Raw genomic sequence first — 20,300 nt, forward strand, 5'->3', positions numbered from 1 at the left:
GTGGGAGGAATAGTGCCCCATCATCGGTGTCAGTGGGAGGAATAGTGCCCCATCATTGGTGTCAGTGGGGGGAATAGTGCCCCATCATTGGTGTCAGTGGGAGGAATAGTGTCCCATCATTGGTGTCAGTGGGAGGAATAGTGTCCCATCATTGGTGTCAGTGGGAGGAATAGTGCCCCATCATTGGTATCAGTGGGAGGAATAGTGTCCCATCATTGGTGTCAGTGGGAGGAATAGTGCCCCATCATTGGTGTCAGTGGGAGGAATAGTGCCCCATCATTGGTGTCAGTGGGAGGAATAGTGCCCCATCATTGGTGTCAGTGGGAGGAATAGTGCCCCATCATTGGTGTCAGTGGGAGGAATAGTGCCCCATCATTGGTGTCAGTGGGAGGAATAGTGCCCCATCATTGGTATCAGTGGGATGAATAGTGTCCCATCATTGGTGTCAGTGGGAGGAATAGTGCCCCATCATTGGTGTCAGTGGGAGGAATAGTGCCCCATCATTGGTGTCAGTGGGAGGAATAGTGCCCCATCATTGGTGTCAGTGGGAGGAATAGTGCCCCATCATTGGTGTCAGTGGGAGGAATAGTGCCCCATCATTGGTGTCAGTGGGAGGAATAGTGCCCCATCATTGGTATCAGTGGGAGGAATAGTGCCTATCATTGGTGCCAGTGGGAGGAATAGTGCCCCATCGTTGGTGTCAGTGGGAGGAATAGTGCCGCATCATTGGTGTCAGTGGGAGGAATAGTGCCCCATCATTGGTGTCAGTGGGAGGAATAGTGCCCCATCATTGGTGTCAGTGGGAGGAATAGTGCCCCATCATTGGTGTCAGTGGGAGGAATAGTGCCCCATCATTGGTGTCAGTGGGAGGAATAGTGCCCCATCATTGGTGTCAGTGGGAGGAATAGTGCCCCATCATTGGTATCAGTGGGAGGAATAGTGCCTATCATTGGTGCCAGTGGGAGGAATAGTGCCCCATCGTTGGTGTCAGTGGGAGGAATAGTGCCGCATCGTTGGTGTCAGTGGGAGGAATAGTGCCCCATCGTTGGTGTCAGTGGGGGGAGGAATAGTGCCTATCATTAGGTGTCAGTGGGGGGAGGAATAGTGCCCATCGTTGGTGTCAGTGGGGGGAGGAATAGTGCCCCATCGTTGGTGTCAGTGGGGGGAGGAATAGTGCCCCATCGTTGGTGTCAGTGGGGGGAGGAATAGTGCCCCATCGTTGGTGTCAGTGGGGGGAGGAATAGTGCCCCATCGTTGGTGTCAGTGGGGGGAGGAATAGTGCCCCATCGTTGGTGTCAGTGGGGGGAGGAATAGTGCCTATCATTGGTGTCAGTGGGGGGAGGAATAGTGCCCCATCGTTGGTGTCAGTGGGGGGAGGAATAGTGCCCCATCGTTGGTGTCAGTGGGGGGAGGAATAGTGCCCCATCGTTGGTATTAGTGACACAAATGATGGGGCACTATTCCTCCCACTGACACCAATGATACTTACCTTGCTGACCCCTGCTCCAGCCTGGGCTCGCTCTCTCCCTCTCCCATCTACAGCCTGCAGAAGCAAAATTTGCACTTACCTGTCAGCTGTCTTCCTTCTCTGGCCTCTCTCCTCTTCACTCGGTCCTGCAGCTCCCTCGATCTTCTTTGATCTGCGCGCTCTGCCGCTCGGCTCCTCCTCTCCAAGCTCCACCTCCTAGCCGGTGATTGGCCGCCTGTGTGCCTCTCCTGAGCTACAGTTCCGGTGGCCAATCAGCGGCGAGGAGGCGGAGCTGTTGAGTGATCCCGGAGGTGTGGCCAGGTTACAGGGGCAGCATATCATCCCGCCCACAGATCGTGAGACAGAGCAGCGGTGTCTCGGTTCCTAAGACCATCGGAAATATGTGTTTTCCGATGGTCTTAGGCGACCCCTGGGAAATGGTCGTTCGACCCCCAAAGGGGTCGCGACCCCCAGGTTGAGAACCGCTGTTTTAGAGCTTCCCCTCAGATCTAGGGCAACTGCACTTGAAGTGCATTTGCAGTGCACCTGCAATTGCACAGACTTTTTGTCTTTAGTAAATCAACTCCTAGGTGCACAGAGCAACAAATGACTTCATGAAAGTACACGAGCAATGCACATTTTATGTATGTGACAACACAAGGTGCAAATAGGAAGGTTTATAATGTCTTTAAGTACATCTCTGCAATATATCACATTTCCCCATTTTTTGTATCTTTAAAAACACTGCAAATGCAGAAAAATAAATGCTAATCCTGCCAGTGATCCAGTGAACTCCTAACTTCCTATTTAAGCTGACAACTCTGCAATGAAATCCCAAGCAGTTTTATCTGTCCTACTCCTTTCTCTTCTGCTGGACTACAGAACACCTCCTGTTTATGCTGTAGAGATGAGGGGAGGAAGAGGGATTATGTAGATGAGGAGCAGGGAGTGTTCTTTAGCCCAACAGGGGGGAACTGGGCAAGGCCAGCAGCACTGCTTGGAATTCAATGCAGCAGAGGCAATGTTGTTATTTCACGACAAAAGTGAGGAGCTCACTGGATTGCTGGCAGATCAACTGGTATTTTTATGTACTTTCAGTGTTATATTGCCACTAACATAACTATTATGTCAGCAGCAGCATGTAAGCAAACTCCCAGCAGCTTCCTGTAGAAGTGATTTGAGTGGCTGTAAAAGCCACCCAGTCACTTTTACATGCACAGGAATGTACCTTCTCTTCCCCAACCATTTGTCCTGGGCTAACCTACCCTTCCTGGGAGCTCTATGGTAAGTATAAGAATGGAAAGCAGGAGATCAGTGAACATCTGTTCCTTCATCTTCACTGTGAAGTATTAACATGGAAAGGATCAGCTTATCAGCCTATTGTCTTTTAATAGCAATAAAGTTACTAAAGTTATAAAGTTATAAAGAAAAACAGATAATTTTCAGTTTATCCCTGTCCTTCCTCTACCCCCCCCCCTCCTTTTTTTTTCCTCTCCTCCTTCTACTACCAACAGTTTTATTTTGGAAGAACGCCACATTGCTTTCTGTTTAGTTACCATAGTTTTTCGACAAATCACGGGCAGACACCAACTTGAGGCTTGACATATTTGGTATCTATCTACTTGATGCAACCTCATCTTTTATATTTTCCTAAAAAATAGGGATTAGATTACATTTGTGTGTACTAATATCCATATCAGTGTATTTTTTTATCTTTACAAAATATAGATGTGAAAAACAGTAACACAAATATTGTGTAACATAAAATGAAATAGGTTTTTATTTTGCGCAGACATACACTTTAACACAATAGGGTGGCAGTATATAGACAAAGTAATTACTACATATGGTATGTGAGCTACACATGGATATCTGACTTGGAAAAGATCTGCAATACACAACTATGATATAAAATATTTTCCATGAATCCGTCTGGAGTTTAAGGTCTAAAAAAAGAAGCTTCCTAATAGTGTGTTGTGTGTGTTTTGCAGCTGGTCCAGCCATGGAATGAGGAAATCCGCCTCCTACGATTCTATAGAAAGTCAGCTTTACTTTCATTACGATTTTTCTACAGAGGGAAATTCAGCGATGGAACCCCTGATGGTGAAACTGGGCCAGACACAAAGAATCCAGAGCATCCACCCAGGGGACACAATGGAGGGTTTACAGGCGTATTTTAAAGCACACATTGTTCTGAGAAGATTGTAGCGGAATCACTTAAAATGGCGCTACAAAGAGGAGATCTGCAACAATTAGATGACACAGAATTCCATCTCCCCCAATACAATGAGTTCAGTCTGCACCCGCACAGTCTGTACAGATCTGATGATTCCTGCAATGGGATGAGATTCAGGGAAGCTCACTGATCTTTTTTTTTTTTTAATTCTTTGATATTAAGTGTTTCTGTCAGAGATACGAAAGATTCAGCTAACAAGTTTTACAAAGTTTCATAAGCTTGTTATGTCGGTGAGAAATGGGAGAGCGCCCGTATAGTGGCATAATATAAGCTCTGGAACACATCAAGCCAATTAAAGACCTCCATATTAGTAGTTACCAAAATGTCGCTGTGACAGTTCCCATTCCGAGGGAGAAATGCCAAGATGTGCTCAGGACTGTCTCTTTCCCAGATACTCTGCTTTATTTTATTTTTAGCATATTACTGTAGGAAAGCACACAGGAAGGAAACTAGGAACCTGAAACCACATAATATCAATGTAACATTGTTTAGTATCCCCAAGTGTCAGTGTGTCATTGTTCTGGGTCCCTCCAAGTGTCAGTGTGTCATTGTTCTGGGTCCTTCCAAGTGTCAGTGTGTCATTGTTCTGGGTCCTTCCAAGTGTCAGTGTGTCATTGTTCTGGTCCATCCAAGTGTCAGTGTGTCATTGTTCTGGGTCCTTCCAAGTGTCAGTGTGTCGTTGTTCTGGTTCTACAAGTGTCAGTGTGTCATTGTTCTGGGTCCCTCCAAGTGTCAGTGTGTCATTGTTCTGGGTCCTTCCAAGTGTCAGTGTGTCATTGTTCTGGTTCTACAAGTGTCAGTGTGTCAGTGTGTCATTGTTCTGGTTCTACAAGTGTCAGTGTGTCATTGTTCTGGTCCCTCCAAGTGTCAGTGTGTCATTGTTCTGGTTCTACAAGTGTCAGTGTGTCATTGTTCTGGTCCCTCCAAGTGTCAGTGTGTCATTGTTCTGGTTCTACAAGTGTCAGTGTGTCATTGTTCTGGTCCCTCCAAGTGTCAGTGTGTCATTGTTCTGGTTCTACAAGTGTTAGTGTGTCATTGTTCTGGTTCTCCAAGTGTCAGTGTGTCATTGTTCTGGTTCTACAAGTGTCAGTGTGTCATTGTTTGATTGTTTGGGTCTATCCAAGTGTCAGTGTGTCATTGTTCTGGTTCTACAAGTGTCAGTGTGTCATTGTTCTGGTCCATCCAAGTGTCAGTGTGTCATTGTTCTGGTTCTCCAAGTGTCAGTGTGTCATTGATTGTTTGGGTCCGTCCAAGTGTCAGTGTGTCATTGTTCTGGTTCTCTAAGTGTCAGTGTGTCGTTCTGGTTCTACAAGTGTCAGTGTGTCATTGTTCTGGTCCCTCCAAGTGTCAGTGTGTCATTGTTCTGGTTCTCCAAGTGTCAGTGTGTCATTGTTCTGGTTCTCCAAGTGTCAGTGTGTCATTGTTCTGGTTCTCCAAGTGACAGTGTGTCATTATTCTGGGTCCCTCCAAGTGTCAGTGTGTCATTGTTCTGGTTCTCCAAGTGACAGTGTGTCATTGTTCTGGGTCCCTACAAGTGTCAGCGTGTCATTGTTTTGGTTCTCCAAGTGTCAATGTGTAGTTGTTCTGGTTCTACAAGTGACAGTGTGTCATTGATCTGGGTCCGTCCAAGTGTCAGTGTGTTATTGTTCTTGGGATCCCTAAGTTTTTCGTTTTTTTAAGGACCCCCAAGTTTCAGTTTGTCATTGTTCTGGGACCCTCAAGTATCTGTGTATCATTGTTCTGGGGCCCCAAAGAGTCGTTGTTTCATTGGTATAGGACCCCAAGTGTCAGTGGGTCATTGGTCTAATTCTCCAAGTGTCAGTGTGTCATTGTTCTGGTTCTCCAAGTGTCAGTGTGTCATTGTTCTGGTTCTCCAGTGTGTAATCGCTCCTGGGATACCTAAATGTGTTTGTTTGTTCTGGGACCACCCAAGTGTCAGAATGTAATTGTTCTTGACTCCAGGTGTCAGTGTGTCCTTGTTCTACCCCCCCCCCCCCCCCCCAAGTGTCAGTATGTCATTGTTCTTGGACCCTCAAGTGTCAGGCTGACTTTGTTCTGGGGCCCCCAAGTGTCAGGTTGACATTGTTCTGGGCCCCCAAGTGCCAGGTGGACATTTTTCTGGGGCCACCAAGTGTCAGTGTGTCATTGTTCTCCCCCCCCTCCAAGTGTCAGTATGTCACTATGTCACTGTTCTTGGACACCCCAAGTGTCAGGTTGACATTGTTCTGGGGCCCCCAAGTGTCAGGTTGACATTGTTGTGAGGCCCCCAAGTGTCAGATTATTATTATTATTATACAGGATTTATATAGCGACAATAGTTTGCTCAGTGATTTACAGTATAAAGGGAGACAATACAGCAACAGTACAGTACAGTGTGTCATTGTTCTGAAACCCTCAATTGTCAGTGTGTCATTGTTCCTGGGATCCCTAAATGTGTTTCATTGTTCTGGGACCTCCAAGTGTCAGTGTGTCATTGTTCTTGGCTCCAAGTGTCAGCGTGTCGTTGTTCTTGGACCCCAAAGTGTCAGGTTGATATTGTTCTGGGGCCCCCAAGTGTTAGTGTGTCATTGTTCCCTGGCCCCCATGTGTTAGTGTGTAATTTTTCTTGGACCCCAAAGTGTCAGTTTTTCACTAGTTCAGGGCCCCCAAGAGTCAGTGTATCATTGTTCTGGTGCCCCCAAATGTCAGTGTGTTATTGTTCTGGGGCCCCCAAGTATCAGTATGCTATTCTTCTGGGGCCCTCTAAGTGTCAGTGTGTCATTGTACAGGGGCCAACAAGTGTCAGTGTGTAATTGTTCTTGGGCGTCAAGTGTCAGTGTGTCATTGTTCTGGGGCCCCCTAAGTGTCAGTGTGTCATTGTACAGGGGCCAACATGTGTCAGTGTGTAATTGAAATTGGGCACCAAGTGTCAGTGTGTCACTGTTCTGGGACCCCCCAAATGTCAGTGTGTATGTTCTTGAGCGCCAAGTGGCAGTGTTACGGGACCCCAAGTGTTAGTGTGCCAATGTTCTTGGACCCCTCAAGTATCAGTCTGTCATTGTTTTAGGGCCCCCAAGATTCAATGAGTTTTTGTTCTAGGACCCCCAAGTGTTGGTGTCATTCTTCTAGAACCCCCATGTGTTAGTGTGTCATTGTTCTTGGGTTCCAAGTGTCAGCGTGTCATCGTTCTTGGGTTCCAAGTGTCAGCGTGTCATTGCTGTAGGTCCCCCAAGTGTTAGTGTGTAATTGTTCTGGGGTCCCCAAGTGTCAGCGTGTCATCGTTCTTGGGTTCCAAGTGTCAGCGTGTCATCGTTTTTGTGCTCCAAGTGCCAATGTATCATTGCTGTAGGACCCCCAAGTGTCAGTGTGTAATTGTTCTGGGGTCCCCAAGTGTCAGTGTGTTATTGTTCTAGGACTCATAAAATTAGTATGTAACCATTTTGGTGAATAAGGCATTAAATAATGCCACGCTATGTAACATTTTCTGATGATTTGATAATACACTTCACAGCACACACCACAATTATAACTAATGAAATTAACTCTTTTTGGATGACTGCCAATACTGTAAAAGACTATGTATACAGAGAACGCATGGAGCTTCATTCAAGAAAACATCAGAGAAGGTTACGGAAAGATAATAGAAAACAATTCTTATGTTACTGATCTCTGTTAGGTAAAGAAAGAATTTTTGTTACATGCACTTATTAAACTCTGTGATGTGTGATATACGATTGTGTAGAATTGCGTTGTGCCCGCGGTGGTGACATGGACCTGGCACAGGATGGAAGACTGAGCCTCTCACAATAGCTCTCTGCAATTTAAAGAACTGAATTATTGGCAGACACACTGCATTCAGTGCATGCCTCCACAGCCATGACAACTACTCGTGCCACAATTACCACCACTGAGCGGACGATACTGAAATGCAATTTGTTTAAAAAAAAAAATGTGACTGGCATGGAAAGACAAAGCTACAATCTGCCACAGGGCTTTGTAGTCTAGGCTACAGAAAAGATGGGGGATTATAAACGCTACACTGGGAAATGTGCGCCTAATCCTCGCCTTGCCTTAGAGGGTTAATTGGGCTTCTGTTGTTTCATTCTGAAAACTCAACATGGTCCAGGCACATCTGTATAAGAGAGGAGCCCATCACTGTGTCCAGGACCTACACATCTGTATTCCTCCTACAATTCATCTCCTCCCTCATCTGGAAGCTGGCTCCCATTCAGGGCAGTTTATAGATTAGAAAAGTTAAAGCTACACCCAAAAGGAGAAGTTCCGCTTTAAGGTCTCGTTCATCTCTCCCCGTTAAAGACTGGCACCTTTGGGGAGCTGGGGGATTGCCTAGGTGACCAGAAGAGCAATATGAAGTTCTCATCCCCCTCCCGCAGTCTTCTGTGACACCCGACAGGTCTCAGAGCACCCCGGGACCCTTCACAATGTGCAGTGCCGCTCGAGCATGTGCAGTGGCCATCTGGCTGTGAAGCTGCAAGCTGTCACAGCAGAGTGCCCGCACTTAAAATGCCAGTGCCGGAGAGAGAGGATGGCCCGTGAAACCGGCTTCGGTGAGGACACCGCTGAATCCTAGTACAGGCAAGTGGCTGTTTTTTTTTAAAAGTCAACAGCTACAGTTTTTGTAGCTGCTGACTTACTTTTTCACCAGAGACTAGAGCTCCACTTTAAGAAACTCAGGTATCCGGGGGTATAAAACAGCAATAACAAAGTTTCTGATTCAAGCAGCAGCCATTTCTCAGCTGCAGCAAGTTTTATTATTCATTTTCATGAAAGTGACAAAAAAGAAGTTTGTAGCAATTGCATCTGTCTTTATAAAGTATGTACCCATACTTTTTCAGAATCCTTCTCTCCCTGCTTTTGTGTTTGGCTCACAGGCTCTCCCACATGCCTACAGTGTTCTTAAAGCAGAACTTTGCCTTGAAAGGGCATTTCCACTTGATGTCGTTCCCCCCCCCCCTTTTTTTTTTGTCAGGTACCAGCTTCCATTTCCACTCAGATAGCTTAGGCGATGCCAAGCAGAAGCTCGCCCCTCGCCCACATCCTCCTGGGACATGTCACAGGTCCCAGGAGACTGCAGGTCGATTCACAAAGCACAGCGTGACTCCCACAGTGGAGAGCCGGCTGTGAGACTGCAAGAAGTCACAGCCAGTTTCCCACAGTAGACATGGAGGCACAGTAAACATGGAGGCACAGTAAACATGGAGGCACTGCTGCATGGCTTTTTATTAAAAGTCAGCAGTTACAGTAGTCGTACTATACTTTTATTTTTTTCCCTCCAGAGGTTTAATTGCTACTATTATTTTGACTGTAATGTTTTCTACTACTATTATTTTTCCCGTGATATGGTCTTTTAGGAAAAATTGTATATTGATGCATTGCCATTATCTCTATATTGGTTGCATATAAAAAGGCACAGATCCTGAGGAAGCAAGATCACTGTAAACGTGTTGATTCATTACACCACTTTGCAGTTATATACATGCACCAACTAAATACAATTCTACCTGGCATCCCTGGTTTTGTGGTTTTGATGAGGTTTTTAATCACATAATAAAGTTCCTCTCTGACCTCCGCCTTCATTGGATGGAGATGGAAGGAAGGATACTGGAAGTTTGAAGAACCTCCAAGGTTAAACTGTTTGCAGCCTGTTGTATGGATTATGGCATCCTAGGCAATGTCCTTCAGTTTATTGCACTTGTAATTTTAGCTTTGGTGAAAGACAACATGGGGTTTATTTACTAAAGCTGGAGAGTCCAAAATCAGACTCCCTTCTGCATAGAAACCAATCAGCTTCTAACCTCAGCTTGTTCAATTAAGCTTTGGCAATGAAACCTGGAAGCTGATTGGTTTCTATGCAGAAGGGAGTCTGATTTTGGACTCTCCAGCTTTAGTAAATAAACCCCCATGTGTCAGTGTTCTCTGTACAACACTGTGGAATATGTAAGAGCTATATGAATGTATATTAATAATGTGCGACTGTCGTTGGATATTAGAGTGTAGGGTGAAAGAAAACGGTTTTAGTGGAATTGCTCTTTAAAGGGCAAGGACAGTGTATATTCAATCAGTACACATTTATAATCATTGACATCTCATTTCACATGGCTTTTCATTATTTTACCATGGGTTTTCAAAGGGAAGAGAGCGATTGACTTGAAAGACAGTCACAGACAAGAAAGACGAGGGTAATATGTAAATGATGGATGGATGGGGAAGAGAGTGACTGATGGGGATAACAGCAATGTCCGGGGAAGGTGGTGACAGCTTGGGAAAGAGAATGACTAACAAGCAACAAAGAAGGAAGTACTGAATTGGGAGGAAAAAGACAAGGAGGAGAGATGGGTGGGGAAGACAGCAACTTATAGGGATAAGAGAAACAGACAGGGAAAGGAGCAACAGATATATAGGAGAAAACTGACATGTAAGAGAGTTATAGGTAGGGAAGAGAATGGACGAGGAAGAGCATGTAACATGCAGAACAGAACAATGGATGAGTAAGAGTGCAAGATGGGGAAGAGAGCAATAGACAGACATGAGAGTGCCTAATGAGAAAAAGAGAAAGGAGGCACCACCTGAGTGCAGTATTAGCATGGAGATACGGCCTATAGGAGGAGCTAGAGGCTCCAAGCGCTTAGCTGTGCACTTCCTGGCTCTTCGCCCCTTCCGGTGACGTCTTGTCCGCTCGCATTCCACACTGGCCCAGCGTGGCCTTTCTGGATAGTGTGGCAGTTCCTACATCCGTCCCTATGGGAGGAAGATGAGTGGTACAGACACCAACACACAGATGAGCCTTTAATCATTTTTATCCTGTAAGTGTTTTTAACCCCGTGTGAATAAATATCTCCATGCTAATACTGCACTTAGGTGGTGCTTCCTCTCTCTTTTTCTCATTTATTACTGAACAGCGCTGGCAACTCTCAGGATGACAGCCATCCATACATTGTAACCATTGTCAAAGATTGGACTCATAAATACACCATATGGTCATTGTGCATATGGTTTGTTTTATTATTCCTTGCTGCTGGATTAATTATCTCTATGCACCAGAATCATTTTACTCTTAAGATAGGAGTGCCAGATGAGGAAGAGAGTAACTGACAGCACAGGGAGCGCCAGATAGGGAAGAGAGCAAGGGACAGGTATGAGAGTACCAGAGGGGGAAGAGAACACCAGACAGGTAAGAGAGTGCTAAATGGGGAAGAGAGCAGCAGACAGGTAAGAGAGTGCCAGATGGGGAAGAGAGCACCAGGCAGGTAAGAGAGCGCTATATGGGGAAGAGAGCACCACAGAGGTAAGAGAGCACCAGGAGGAGAAGAGAGCAGTGAACAGGTAAGAGAGTGCCAGGTGGGGAAGAGAGCAGTAGACAGATAAGAAAGCAACAGATGGGGAAGAGAACAATGAACAGGTAAGAGAGCACCAGGTGGAGAAGAGAGCAGTGGACAGGTAAGAAAGCTCCAGGCAGTGAAGAGAGTGATCTCCAACTATGTATACCTAGTTGACTTCAGACATGAAATGAAACCGCAGATAGACAGCTGCATTAAATATTAATGATGTCATCATTTCTACGGTGATGTACTCTTCTCTTCAGAGATGGATCCTGACAGTTTATTTACCACTTGGCTTTAAAAGAGGAAAAAAGTAGAGAAAGCTGCCCACAACGCTGGGAATCCCTCAGATATGTCACAGACGTGGAAGGGGGAGGAATACATTATCCTGCCTCTCTGACTGTCATTCTGGGGTCCAGAGGAGCATGGCTGCCTCACTGAAGTAATGGACCCAATCATCCGAGACCACCCATGTCAGACAGCATGACTGCAGCAAGGTGTTAACAAGAACCTGTCTTTTTGTAACATCAAACTTGGGCTGAAAGCTCCATGTAAGCTGCTGCTGCCAACCTCTCCTTCTGAAAATGTTTTTGGCTTTGCTTTAACACTGACCCTGCCGCTTCTGCACTTTCTAGGCAACTGACAGACTCGCAGATACACTCTTTGGACTTCACTGGCTGCATGCCAGATAGAATGATGGATACATACATAATTTCATAGGAAACTACAATTGGGTCAAAATGTATATTTATGTATCTAAAGTTTTAAATGGACACTTTATATTTTATTACGTGTATAAAACATTTATTGTATAAGCCAACAATTAAACTCCAGACAAAGCTTCTGTAGAGGGGAGACTACAGCTAGAAAATACAGTACATGATGATCCTGACAGTTTGCAGTACTTCCTGATTTTCGGTAGCATTGCTCTGCAAGCTGGTTGCCCCTCTGCAGTCTTGCCACCAGTGTACGCATGCTCCAGTCTTCTTGTCTGCACAACATGCTCAGTTTTCCTCTATCCCATAACCACATCACAGACAGGTATGCCTGGCGGAGTGGGTCCAGCTCAATGATTGACAGCAGCTCTTCCTTGGGTTGAGGTGCCATTCAGAATGAATATTGCCGCACTGCACCAATGCATGCAACGCGTGTTGCTGCATGTTACCACAATACAATACTGTGAATGGGTCCTTAATAACCCTTTTCATTATTCTTAACGCATTCTTCTGATACTTATATATTTTATTGGTGTGTTCTGATTAGGACGATTTCTCATCACTTTGTGTTCCGGTGACCACACAGAAAGGAAAGGCGAATCTTCCAAATGGGGACACCAACAGTAATATAAACCTGCCAAGTTCTTATTCTTCCCAATTTGGAGCAAAACTGTAAAGTTTATTGACTGGCATTTTACTCCAGACTTCCATCTTAGATGGAATGAGATCGGATGTTTTGGGAATAGATTGTAGTTCCCCTTATATACAGGAAGCCCAGTGCTGTGTGTGACAATGGTCTTGCAATCCCAGCAGGGTGTAAACATTGCTCCCTGCTCCCTTGTATGGAGTGTAAATCTCCAACAACCGTCTGGCACCTCTCCCGCAGAGCGCCACCTAGAATTACAGCCTGACATCTGTCTCGGTGCTTTCCACATTTCATTGTTCTCCTTATATTAAATCTGCACCCAATCCCTACAAATAACACACTTTATTTCATTTTCCTCCTGTCTTCATTCACTTTATATCGGCCACAAATGAAATGTAGAATAGTTGCCCATGATAAATACCTACTTGTCATCATCAGCTACTACTAATCACAATGCCATTATATTACATCATATGATCTGCTGTGTACATGGCGTACGGAATAAATCAGATCTACCCAGCACATTTCATTCTCATTGTTGATATGGAGAAAATACATCTTAGAAAGATAAAAATGACAGAAAGCAGCCATGATTGTACTCTCTCACACTCTCTCTCTCTCTCTGTGAGGACCCATTCACACTTACCTTGCAGTTTAACAAAAATACAGTGGTGCCGATCATTTTGTATCAGTCTAAATTGCCCCCTAAAGTAGAACTGTGTCAAGGCTTTTGACTTTTAAATGTTTATATTTTCTTAACAAGCAGTAAATGAGCTTTAAAATGAGCCCTCACTAACCTTTGTACCTGCAGCCACTGTGGAGCAATTTTTCCTCAAAGATTATTAGTAAAGCACTGAAGTCATTCATATCCACTCTGCTCTACCCTCCTCCCATGCTCTTGCTCTATGTTTTTATTAGTGATTAGACGGCTGGCAGTAGATTTTCAAATGAACATTCGTTCAAAAATTCCCATCAGTACAATCAATGACATGATGACTAATGTTCAATAAAAAAAAGTTTGCTTTTAACATTTGAATTTGGAATGAATGCACTTTTCTCATCACTGTGGTTGAAAATTAATGTTTATTTGCTCCTACTAATGATTAGAAAATAGAACAGTTTACGACCTCATGCACACAGAGCGTTGTTGCATCCACTTTTAGGGGCGTCAGGTTTTTTTTTTTTTACAGCTTCCAAATGCCCCTCAATATTATCCTGTGTCCATGCACACATAGACTTTTAGAAGCTTTTTAGTAGCAGTGGCTTTTAGGAGCTGTTAAGAAAACACACTGCCAGTGCGTTCAGTAGCAGCAGTGTTTTGGCAGAAAAAATGCTTGACACGTGTAAATGCATCTAAACGCGCCTAAAAGTGTGTTAACACTAGATGCATTTAGCGCTTAGCTGTTAATTCACTTCATTAGACAGAACTATTCTAGCCAATGAAATGAATTATGGCCCAAGTTCTGTAAACATGGCTAAACGCTTGTAAAAGCATTAGACACTTTTACAAGCATTTTTTCTGCCAGAACGCTGCTGCCAAGGGGAGAAGCGTTTTTAAAAACATCCTGTGTGTAGGAGGTCTACGCTGCATTAGTGAGTCACTGCTAGCTGGGGGTACTGAGGAAGATGACAGTCACTGCTGGGAAAGGGAACTGAGCTGCTGAATCATTGCTCAGAGAAGAAGGGGAGTTGAACTGCTGAGTCATTGCTGGGAAGGACACAGCTGAGCTGAGCTTCTGAGTTAGAGCTGTTAGGAAGAGCTCAGCTATTGAGTCACTGATAGGAGAGGAATAGGTTGGAGTGAGCTGCAGAGTCACAGATGAGAGAGGGGATCAGCAGCAAAGTCACTGATGGAAGAGGAAGCAGAGTGAGCTGCTACAGAGCCACTGTTGAGAGGGAAGCTAAGCTATTAAAGAGACATTAAATCTTGGTTGCTATTTTTCTTTTTTTTACTAAAACAACAAACATGATATACTTACTTGCTCTGTGCAAGGGTATAGCACAGAGCAGCTCGGATTCTCCTTTGCTGGGGCGCCCTGCCAGCGCTCCGGGCCCCTCCTCTTTGGTGAGTGCTCTAATGGAAAGCCACTTTTCATGGGGGCACCCATGCATACTTGCTCTCGAACCGCCCTGTTTTCGTCCATTGACATAGAGTGGGCAGCTTGGCCATGCACCCTGCTGGCTCAGCACAGCATTTGATTGACAGCAGTGTGAGCCAATCTGCTGATTGATCTGCTATCAATCTGCCCAGGGAGAAGGGAAACAGTTGCAAAAGCATCTGCTCTCATGTACAATCGCTGGATTGGATCAGGCTCAGGTAAGTTTAGGGGGGGGGGAGGCTGGGGCGGGATCCTGCAGCATAAAGGTTTTTCACCTTAATACATAGAAGGCATTAGGGTGAAAAACCTTAAAGCTTTAGAACCACTTTAAGTCACTGATGGGAGGGGAAGCAGGGAAAGCTGAGCTGCTTAGTTATAGCTGGGAGGGGGAGCTCAGCTACTGAGCCACTGATAGGAGAGGGAGCAGGTTGGGATGAGCTGCAGAGTCACTGTTAGGAGGGAGTAGCTGGGTTGTTGAGTCATTGACGGGTGAGGGACCAGAGCTACTGTGTCACTGCTGGGAGAGGGAATAGGTCTGCTTGAAAACAAAAAAACAATTAAAAGTGATTTCTGATGCAAATTTAATTAAATACTCTACAGTGCCTGCAGCTACAAAGCCCATTTACTTGTTAATATGTAAATATTTAAATGTGCATAGTAAGTCATTAAGAGAACTCTTACTGAGGTGGCCTTTGCAGGGTTTAGCAGTGTAAAGCTGGCCACAGATGGATTGAAAATTGGCTGGTTCAGAAGGGACCACATTTTGATCAATCCATTGCTGTTCCCACTCGAGAGAACTCCATCTAATTATCTCTCAAATGGAAAAGTTGGAAATTTTTCATTTGATCAGTGCTGCAGGCACTGGTACTGCCATTTTTTAGATTTCAACGCTCTCACACTTTGAATGATAATTGACCGGTCATACAACATTGTACCCAAACTAAAATTTTATCATTTTTTTCACACAACTGACCGGTCATAAAACACTGTACAGGTGAAACTCGAAAAAGTAGAATATTGTGCAAAAGTTCATTTCTTTCAGTAATGCAACTTAAAAGATGAAATATATGAGATAGACTCATTACATGCAAAGCAAGATAGTTCAAGCCGTGATTTGTCATAATTGTGATGATTATGGCTTACAGCTCATGAAAACCCCAAATCCACAATCTCAGAAAATTTGAATATTCCATGCAATCCATAAAACAAGGATTGTACATAGAACAATATCGGACCTCTGAAAAGTATAAGCATGCATATGTACTCAGTACTTGGTTTGGGCCCCTGTTGCAGCAATTACTGCCTCAATGTGGCGTGGCATGGAAGCTATCAGCCTGTGGCACTGCTGAGGTGTTATGGAAGACCAGGATGCTTCAATAGCGGCCTTCAGCTCTTCTGCATTGTTCGGTCTCATGTCTCTCATCTTTCTCTTGGCAATGCCCCATAGATTCTCTATGGGGTTCAGGTCAGGCGAGTTTGCTGGCCAAACAAGCACAGTAATCCCACGGTCGTTGAACCAGGTTTTGCTGCTTTTGGCAGTGTGGGCAGTGCCACATCCTGCTGGAAAATGAAGTCAGCATCCCCATAAAGCTTGTCTGTGGAAGGAAGCATGAAGTGCTCCAAAATCTCCTGGTAGACGGCTGCTTTGACTCTTAACTTAATGAAGCACAGTGGACCAACACCAACAGATGACATGGATCCCCAAATCAACACAGACTGTGGAAACTTCACACTGGACTTCAAGCATCTTGCAGTGTGTGCCTCTCCATTCTTCCTCCATATTCTGGGTCCTTGGTTTCCAAATGAGATGCAAAAGTTGCTCTCATTAGAAAAGAGGACTTTGGACCACTGAGCAACAGACCAGGTCTGTTTTTCTTTAGCACAGGTAAGACGCTTCTGACATTGTTTGTTGTTCGGGAGCGGCTTGACAAGAGGAATACGACATTTGAAGCCAATGTCCAGGATCCGTCTGTGTGTGGTGGCACTTGATGCACTGACTCCAACCTCAGTCCACTCCTTGTGAAAGTCCCCAACACTTTTGAATGGCCTTTTCCTGACAATCCTCTCCAGGCTGTGGTCATCCCTGCTGCTTGTGCACCTTTTTCTTCTACACTTCCACATAACTTTCTGTTACTGTGCTTTGATACAGCACTTTGGGAACATCCAACTTCTTTTGCAATTACCTTTTTAAAGGCTTTCCATCCTGATGGAGGGTGTCAATGATGGTTTTCTGCACAACTGTCAGGTCAGCAGTCTTTCCCATGATTGTGATTCCTACTGAACCAGTCTGAGAGACAATGTAAAGGCTCAGGAACCCTTTGCAGGTGTTATGGCTTAATCAGCTGATTAGAGTGGGACACTTTGAGCTGAGAATATTGCACCTTTTCACAATATTCTGATTTTCTGAGATTGTGGATTTGGGGTTTTCATGAGCTGTAAGCCATAATCATCACAATTATGACAAATCTCGGCTTGAACTATCTTGCTTTGCATGTAATGAGTCTATCTCATATATTAGTTTCACCTTTTAAGTTGAATTACTGAAATAAATTAACTTTTGCACGATATTCTAATTTTTTGAGTTTCACCTGTACCCAAACTAAAATGTTATAATTTTCTTCACACAACTAGAGCTTTCTTTTGGTGATATTTAAGCAACACTGGGGTTTTTATTTTTTGCTAAATTAACAAAAAAAGACCAAAAAGTTTGAAAAAAACCCCACATTTTTCTTTGTTTCTGTTATAAAAGTTTGCAAATAAATGATTGTTCTTCATAAATTTAGGCCGAGATGTATTCTGCTACATGTCTTTGGTTAAAATAACCCAAATTAGGATGTATTATTTAGTTTGTAGGAAAGTTATAGAGTTCACAAACTATGGTATATATCTAAATATTGATCAATATTGATCAATCCTGAAGTACTGATGGCCAATCTAATTTCTTGAGGTCCAAGAATGTCAGAAAATTTTTTTGAAGTTGTAATTTTTGTTGTCATAATTTTTTGGAAAATGAAAAAATTAAAAAAAATTATTTTCACTATTTTTTCTTTACATACTATCTCCAGTGCAGTACAGCGTCATCATATAGCTGGCATGGCGGTGATCAGGGACACTGACTGGTGACACTATGCAAAAAAAAAAATTACAATATTTAAAAAACAACATTTTTATTAGTTTTACTTTTTTATTACGTTTTTCTTTTCTTTTTTTAAGATTGTTTTTCATATTTCACTATGACCAAAGTAGTATAATGTTACCATAATAACATTGTACTACTTTGGGGAAGTGATCAGTTTTTTTTTTTTTTTTTTTTTACACAATTTGCTTATAGCCAAGAATTACTTTGCTATAAGCAAGCATTTACCTGAATGACTTCGATTCATGCAGGGTTTTTTTTGTGCTTAGCTGTGATTTGGCCACGGCTAATCACATGACACAGCTGGGCTGTGATTAGCCTAGCTTGTGCATGCGATTGCTGTGACCATTCACAGCTAGACACACTAGTATACAATGGATGGCATAAAAGGAAGCCATCCATTGTATACAACTGTCATGTGACCTACTGTGATTGGTCACAGCACGTCACATGGTACTGAAACGGGGCCGGTACACAGATCTGTCATCGGCCGTGTCCGAGGTACACAGCCGGTGACAGATCGCGCCACAGAGCAGTCCTGCAGGCAGGCCAACTGCGCATGCCTGAAAGGACGCTATATGGCGTCCACCCGGAGGGACGAGCTGCTCGCCCGGCCACCTTTGTGCTATTGGCTGGGTGGGAACTGGGTAAACTACCTGCGAAGTTGCACATTTGAACAACATACAGAATCTGCTGCAGCGGGACTGACATTTGTTACAACGATGGAACCATTTTTTTTTTTGACAAGGACTTGTCAAAAGCTTCATTTGTTTTTTGTGCAATAAAGGAATTTTTCAATACTCATTTTGCAAGGGTAGGACAGCATCAGGGTGCCCCTTATTTAAAGGGGTATCATGATGCTAATGAGCCCCCCTGCCTGCAGACCCCCAGGGCAAGGATTGTGGGGAAGAGGCCCTTGTCCCCATCGGCATGTGGCCTGGTAGGTGGCGGGGGTGGGGCACTCGATCGCCCCCCTTTCCTGGCCTGCAAGGCCTGTGCTCGGATCAAGGGTTTAGTAGGAATTCAGGGGGGACCCAACGCTTCCACCCCCTTCTGTGGGGGGGGATTCCCCTTAAAAGTCCTACCAACCTGCTCTGGCTTTTAGGGGGAACCTCACGCGCTTAAAAAAAAAAAATTACTGTGGGGTCTCGGTCCCAGCTAACCTTCCTGCAAAACCTAAAGGGGGGGGGGTTATGCTGTTTTTTTTTAATGCATTTTAAAGGAGCCAAAACAACTATGTGATAATAAATGGCTTCATATGATCAGTCATTTTTTCGATATCAACACCAAAACTTCACAATTTCTGGCAGGGTACGCAAACTTTTGTGCACAACTGTAAACCACTCTGAGAAAGCTTGTGTACACACCTTGGATAGGTCACCAGCCACTAAAACAAGCCTTGGCCAGCCAGGCCGGCATGCTAAAACGGCCCCTTATCGAACATTTCCCAGCTCTGCAAGGAAGGACACTCTAAGACCAAACACCCCATCCAGTTATTAACAGCTCTTTTAATAAGCACTTGTAAAAGGACACTTTGGGCATTTTCTACTGCTGAAAAAAATAGTTAAGAGGAACAAATAGATAATAAAATGTTCACTTTGCCTTTCCCCCTACACTATACAGCTCCTCTTGAGATTTAAAATCTTCTTGCCTGCAACGCGGAGATACAATTAAAAAGGGGACAGTAAGCAGAGGGAGCAGATGGACTCAGTGGGCTTCTGGCAAGCGGCATTTCCATTCCCCATGCCAAGCGAAGCAGCTTTTTACAGACGCAGCGTGCCCAAAAAAAGGCTGGAAAGCAATGTATAGATAGCTGTGCCAGCTCTATCAGAGCGAAGCAACAGAGCCAGACGAAGCTGAATTCTTTAACTGGCGGAAACCTTTCATGGATTAGGTGAATTGTGCTCAAGTTAAGATCTAGCAGAGGCTGGGACACAGCACACCATCATTCTATCCATTGCGGTTCTGACGACACGGGAGACAATGTCACCATTATACTTTACTGGAGCCGCAGGGATCAATTTATCAAAGTCTTCCAGCCAGTTACCTGGGAAAAAAATTTGAGCAGAAACGTATTTACGAAAGAAAAGACTGCTCTGGGACAGGTTGGAATTGCTGTAATTTTCTCTCTCTTTTTTTTTCTTCTCTGTTGGTTTTGTTAGGAAATTTGAAGGTGGATGATTTTGATAAATTACCCCAGAAGATTTACTAGGCATGCAACGTGTGGAAAAGGTAATTACGCAGAGCCAGCTCCCATTGTCTGCAGAGATAACCCCACCAAGGAAATTGGGGGAACTGGCAGGAGCTTTGCTGCACCTATAGAGATGTAAATGAATGATTGTACAGGATGCTGTATTGCCTCCTTGCTCAACATATATTAAAGTAGGACTCTACTATGCCACAGTTGTATAAAAAGGCCAAGTAAATGAGAGGGAAAAGAAATGCAACCTTTTCTATTAACAGTATCCAAAACTAAAAATTCCAAATACACTGGAAGATATCTAGATTTTCACCCTCTCTGGGTCATACAGGTTGCACATATTCCTCCATTCTTGTGCCCCCTCCAGGCCACCCTAGCTGTTGATGAACTCAATACACACCTACATCATGTTGGGACCAACATGGCAGAAACTTGTTTGCTAGAAACTTGATTACTATGGGGGTTCAAGCCCATATTGCC

Source organism: Staurois parvus, unplaced genomic scaffold, assembly GCF_062004578.1.
Source record: "Staurois parvus isolate SC_StPar_1 unplaced genomic scaffold, SC_StPar_1.0 ptg000671l, whole genome shotgun sequence".
NCBI lineage: Eukaryota > Metazoa > Chordata > Amphibia > Anura > Ranidae > Staurois > Staurois parvus.